Genomic DNA, 6,835 nt, shown 5'->3' with positions numbered 1-6,835 from the left:
TTACTCATTTGGTGGCTTAGGTTCAGCACTTCTTCTCCTAACCATCTAAGCAGACAGGGTTATGATATTATTAATCACTACTATAATGTCTTTCTATCGACTCATCATCGGAGCCGAATGTGCAAATCTATAAGTGCTTTGCTGCTGTTTGAGTTGATCCATCTGTAGTGGGTGTTCATCCTGCTGCTGCAGTCCATGACATTTTGGAGTCTGAAGAAACACACGCACCTGGAATATACATAATTATTGTGTTTGATTCTCCTGACCTTTTGGATAACTCAACGTTAGTGTTGCTCCAGGAAAAACACACATAAAGAACAATCGATCAGAACAAAGTGAGTTCATTACATTCTTTTGATTCATTGATGATAGCTAAGCACCTGGTTGCAACCAAGTTTACAACATTACAGAGAGTGTTAACACTTAACACTAAGTTTATTTAGAGAAAAAACAGGATGAAGAAAAGGAGCTGCCATGGAAGCAAATAGACCAAATGCACAAGGGAAATGGATGCGGCAAAGGAGAATCTACAGAAACATGCTGTTGAAAACTAATGTAGTGATGAGCTCGGGCTTAAGCAGAACTACCGAGGATACCTTGAAGATAACATGAACTCTTTTTCCATACTATACTGCCTGGATAATTCTTCGCTCCTATTTCCATCAACAGTCGGTGGACAGTTTCTTACATTACCCCCCTCATGCCCCCTGGATGCTTGAGTGCCTTCGAGTTTGATCTCCACTTGCTTCATCGACGGGCGATCCTCTCCTCTTAATGTTATACATGTTACTGCAAGTGCTGCGACTTCTTCCATTTCTCTGCCACCCTCTTCCATAACTTGGGGATCTATTATCTCGGACAAATTTCCTTGTGTGAATAAGGTAGAAAAGTGTGTAACAAGGCCTTCCTCTTCAGAAGAGGTGTACGAAAATAGTTTCTTTCTAGTCAACAACTCCAGAAGCAGGACACCGAAGCTGTACACATCACTTTTTTCTGTGAGACGCGTGTATAGAAATACATGGGATCTAGATATCCTCTTGTACCTTGCACTCTTGTTGTGACTCCTGATCTATCCACCGGAACATATCTTGAAGCTCCAAAGTCTGCGACTTTTGCTGTTAGAGTATCATCCAAAAGTATGTTAATAGACTTGATATCTCTATGGATGATGGGTACTGAAGCTGTTGAGTGAAGATGAGCTAAAGATCTTGCAGTATCAGTTGCTATCCGTAGCCTATCATTCCATGACAATGATCTTGGTCCATCGACATGAAGATGATCATAAAGGGTACCATTGGATATAAACTCGTAGACCAACATGGGGACCTCTGTTTCAAGGCAACAACCATAGAGTTTTACAACATTTCTATGGTTGATTTGTGATAGGATAGCAACCTCATTAATGAATTCATCAATCTCCTTTTGAATCACGGCCTTTGGTTTCTTGATTGCTACAACATGCAGATCTGATAGGATCCCTTTGTATACTGTACCATGCCCCCCGCCACCAAGCTCACGAGCTTTATCAAATTTGTTTGTTGCCTTCTCAAGCTCATCTAAGGCTATAATCATTCTTTCTGCAATATCAGCTCTTTGTGATACCAATTGCTGCAACAATTGTCCACGGTTTTTTTCGAAGAACTTCCGTTTCAACATCTGTGCTTTTCGATGTTTGAATTTCTTACATGTGAAGCACCCAGCGAGAACAAATAGTATGATGCCTGCCCCAACAGCAACTCCTATGCCGAGGTATATACCTACAAAGATATACATAGCATTATTCATTTTACCTATCATGAGATCATAGAATTATACGCTTGGTCTAAGTTACTCAGCAGCAGAGCAATCAAATAAGTTCACTCAAGTAACTTTTTGGCTCAGTGAGTTCATATGACAGGAAGAAAATTGGTTTCAGGAAGTTCAGGGTTTGAGATAAATAATTTTAAATGACAGAGTTAAGATTGGACCAAGAAACATACATCAAGTTCTCTTCTTATTAATTACGAGCAACAAGCAAGCATTTTCATGGGAAGAAGCAAATTAAGTCGATTAGTGTCTAAACTGCCCCCATCGTCTTATATTTAGAATGCCAATATGTATTGCTTGAAACAAATACCAACTGGAATACATACTTGTCTTGATGTGAAATTAAACAGCATTGCTCACCTGTAGATAAAGGCTTGCGGCCACCTGTAGATAAAAGTGAAATGCACTTGGTTAAAAACTATAGAAGAATAAAGAAATTAATAGCGCAAACACATACTCCTTCCATCCCAAATTACTTGTTTCGGATTTGTCTAGATACACCCACGTTTTAGTCTTAGATACATCCGTGTCCAGATAAATCTAAGAAAAGTAATTTGTTGTATATACATGTTCTAACCTTTGCATCCATCAGCAAGGTAGGGGTTGCTGCCGGGCTTGTGGTAGTCATCCATGCACTGGCATAAATAGCCTCTGGTCCCTCGTTTGCAGTAGCTGTTCTTGCTCTTGCAGAGCTTGAGGGCTACCTCCGCTGGACAGCCCGGATGCGCCTTCATGTCAGCTGATCGTGGTAAGTCCTGCATGACCTCCCACTGCAGAACTTGCGGAACATGTATCTCGTATACTTCTGATTCCTGCCGCCGCGCCATCTCTTTGGACAACCGTTGGTGATCGAACCACCCCTGCTCTGCGATTAGCATGTATGCAGTCTGTGATATCAACTCCTGGTCACCGTTCTTGCTGACTGTTTCATATATCCACCACATGGGCAAGCCGTTGGAGGACATGGAGATATGCGCCTGGCAGCAGCCTATGCCGTAGCAGTTTCTGTCTCTACGCCGCAATGCCCTCTCGGCGTAGGTAACGTTGTTGGGGCAGAAGGAGGCACAACCGCTGATGAAATCCTCAGAGCCATCCACGCTAAGCGTTGCCTGGAGATTGCAGCCCGAAAGGATGAACTCATTGCCGGTCGATAGCGAGTATGGCGCTGCCGAGTAGTCACCAGTAACTATAATACTGGTTGAGTCCTTGGGATTGATATCCTTGATGGCGTTGGTGTAGAGGACGCGCACCGTGTTGTTCCGGAGAGAGATCTCCGTTACGGTGAAGGTGTTAGCCATCTTGTAGACAAGGTCGTGGAGGACTAGGAGTAGCTTTTCTGGTTGTTGGCTTGTATCGCAGGTGAGGTTGAACCCTGGCCAGTAGCACTCGGCAGAGCCAATGCCGAAGGGGTACGGCACGTCTATGTTACCGCAGGACGTTCTGCAGTTACCTATTTGAGAAAGTAACAATGTCACTAATTATTCATTGTCTTCAATTTTTGATGCATTTGAGAAAGTACCACTATCTGCCTCTGACAGGAGGCCGTAATTAGGATGTAAAGTGATCGTAATACAGATCGAATGTTTGTAAATTTATAATGTTTGTACTTATATGGTGCAAAATTTGTACGCGGTTAATCGGATGAATATTTTAAACATCATTGCTGCTATATTTTTTTTGTCAAAAGTTTTTCCTGCAAATGGAGTTTCATAGATTTGCTGGCAAAGGTTTTTATAGCCAAATGGTTTGTCACAAGTGGTGAGTTGTAGAAATCATTTGCTCGTTTTTAAGTTGGGGCAAGAATGTTTCAATATTCTTGTTCGACCTTTGATGCGAACTTTCAGTTTTGATGTTCTGGAGGGAAGTCTAAACTGATATTATGTTCTTTTTGCAATTGTTGAAGGATGGGCATGATCTGTTCTTTTTTGTTCATCTCTCATCCACCTTCATATCGATAATAAAATTAAAAGAGGTTGTCGCAATATTGCTTACCCGAGATGGAACTGAAGCAACCACTGGGCAGGGTAGCCTCGCCATGGGTTCCTGGCGGACACCGGCAATCATATGATCCATCCAAATTGGTACAATCACCATAGCACCTATCGGACCCTTCATCCTTGCACTCGTCGATATCTACACATAGCCAAACCAACACATGCTAGCATTAAGCATAGAGAAACCCCAAAATTTATTGCTCGTCTCAAATCAGGAAAAGAAGGTAGTATAAACAAAGACCGGACCTTTGCATCCATCGGTTATGTAGGGATTCCCATGGTAGCCGTCTTTGCAGGAGCATGTGTAGCCTCTCTTACCCTTTGTGCACTCGCTGTGCTTGCTCTTGCAGACGTTGGAGCATTCTGCGCCATGGCCAATGACCTCCCAGTCCAGCTGAAAAGGAACTTGCATCGCGTCCGCTGATGCTGGGGCGTCTGTTCGTAACAGCTCACGGAAGACCGATGGATGGGTGAACCAGCCTGGGCTCGCAACAAAGACGCGGGCGGGCCACTGCTGGTCGGCGCTGCGGTTCCAGCCGAACCATTTGAGCTCTGCTCCACGTCATAGGACGTGCTGTTGACAAGCCTTCCTGCTACCTCCGCAGGGTCCAAGACAATGTCTGATTGGCAGCAGCCACTGCCAGAGCATTGCCTGCCTGCTTCAAGTGTGGGTTGTGCTTGGGAGATTCCATGGCCGTTTTTGCAGAAAGAAGAACAGCTGCTCATGGTCACATCACCATTCTTGAGCGTCGCCTGGACATTGCAGCCTACCAAGATGAGCTGGTTGGATGAAATGGTGTAGGGCCCGTCAGCTGTAAGGCCGCCGCCGAGCGTGCCGTCGCCATTGAGGTCGACTTCTATGTCGCCTGTGCGTATGACAGCCACTGATGTCGACCAGAGGTAGAGGTCTTGGACTTGGAGGGTGCCGTCGCCCAGCATCAACCGCGGCGGGTTGCTTGTGCGGTCGCAGGTGAGGTTGAACCCTGGCCAGTAGCACCTGGCCGGGCCCATGCCGAACGGGTACGGCACGCTCATGTTGCCACAAGTGATGTCGCAGTTGGGCATCCCTTGCGCCTCCGCCGGAGAAACTTCTGCTCCGGCGAGGAGCGCCGATGTCAGCATCGCCACCGCTGCGGCCGCCATCACCTCCCCCAAGATGGTTGTTATGCGTGCCATTGAGTGGTTGAGCTTGGCTGCTTAGCTAGCAAGCTCCTGAGTCCTGAACCCTGCATTGCTCTCCGGCGCGGGCGGCTTATAAGGTTGCGCACTCTGGCAACCCGGTACCAGCACCTAGACGTAAAAGTAACAACCACGCGCACACACGGCCTTCTCATGACGACCACACGCGCATGGTACTCTCGTCCGACGCGCTGGCCAGGGGTCAGAGCAACTCCAATGCAACGACAAGCAACGCAACAAAGGCCGAGGCCACGGTAGTACTAGCAGGTGAATACTACTCCGTTCTTATATTTTGGGACGTGACTAAATTGCGATTAAATACTATACTCCATATATACACGACAGATGAGGTCGGGTGACTACATCCATATATACCACTATACCGGCCGGCATGAATACACGACACTACAACATGGGTCAGGGGTCCACTGTCGGCAGGATACGTCAGAGCGCACTTTTCTGTGGCTCACGATTTTTAACTCTATATATCAGACAGATGACACGCACCCATCCATTAAGCTCCAGCTCCACTGTACTCTGTAAAATAAACATACGATCCAAATGAGTTAGTGTGCTGCCGATTCAATACTCGTCTGCTTCAGTGCTTTTCTACTGAATTATGGAAACCAAACATTGTTTAGCTAGGCATGAGAAGTACATCATAACAACTCTGATTAGTAACAATTAAGCCGTTTAGCAGTGATTTGATTGGGATCGTGATCCGACAACAGCACTCTATATTTACTATTCCCTGTTACATACATAGTATTCCTTTCACAACTTGTGCACAACTTTCGTTTACTTAAACAGCTTGCGAGTATAGATTGAGATGTTATTGCTAACATATAGTAGCTGACAGTGGTAATCCTAGCAAGACCATTTCACGTTTCTGTTGAACGAGTCAAATCGTTAGGTATGCAAACGATAAACTATCTCTGGTCTCTATCCATCGATAATTGAGGTGGTACATTGACATCCAGCTGCTTCAACTACTAAACATCTTCAAGAACATTAGTGGGGGTGCTATCTTAATCTTGCGGCTGCTAGCTCGATCTCGGCTAAGTATGTGAGGTGCGTTACTACTTCACTGAGTTGATGCTGCTTAAATTTGTTTTAATGAGGCCATTTTTCAGCTAGCAGCCTGATTATTTTACGGGTTTTTCTTCTTTCGACCATAAGTAGAATATATATTGGTCCTGTGAGTTCTGCTTCGGTACACCCCCTTAAACAAATCAAAGACTGAGATTTGCCCATATGCTCCGCTGCCAGGGGCATGATCGTCTTAATTAAAAAAAATATTTGCCCCGTCCACGCCGATACCCCACGCGCCTGTATATGGGGCTGCGGGGCAAGCTGAGCCGCGCAGCAGCCGACACGAGGCGAGCCGAGCCGTCACCTGGCCACAGCTCACGTGCGAGCCGGCCTAAGGACATGCTGCCCTCATAAGCCGCACCGCATTCACGACAAAGGCTGCGTTGACCCGTGTGGACGTGGCGCGGACGCCCGTTTCGTCGTGCCTTAACTGCCCTGCATGCATGGCCGTAGTAAATGCGGCGTGCATGCAATCGCCGCCTCCTTGCGCCGAGTGTGACCGACGCATCATCCGCCGCCTTCCCTTGGGGCGCCCGCCTAATGCCCTCTTACGCCCCACCCCCCGCTGCCGCGCGTGCGGTGACCGGCTACTGTCGCCTGCCTTCCGCCTCAGGCCGTCCGTGTACCTCCGCGCGCCGCACGTCCCGACGCATCGGCTGCCACGTTGACGCGACCGCTCTTCTGCCGCGACCGGCTGCCCGCCGCCCACCGCCCCCATCGGGCCGCCCGCCCTCCCTCGTGGCGCGCGCCACCGACGCCCCCCC

The 6,835-nt window shown here is 47.2% G+C and overlaps 1 pseudogene; it reads right to left on the bottom strand.

The window, feature by feature from the left end:
* Positions 1–583: 583 nt before the first annotated feature.
* LOC119282705 lies at positions 584–4,865 on the bottom strand (annotated as a pseudogene).
* Between the last annotated feature and the right edge of the window lie 1,970 nt (positions 4,866–6,835).

This window comes from Triticum dicoccoides, chromosome 3B (genome assembly GCF_002162155.2).
Source record: "Triticum dicoccoides isolate Atlit2015 ecotype Zavitan chromosome 3B, WEW_v2.0, whole genome shotgun sequence".
NCBI classification, from domain to species: Eukaryota; Viridiplantae; Streptophyta; class Magnoliopsida; order Poales; family Poaceae; genus Triticum; species Triticum dicoccoides.
The sequence above is the reverse complement of the archived record's forward strand: the minus strand, read 5'-3'. Positions and strand labels throughout refer to the sequence as shown.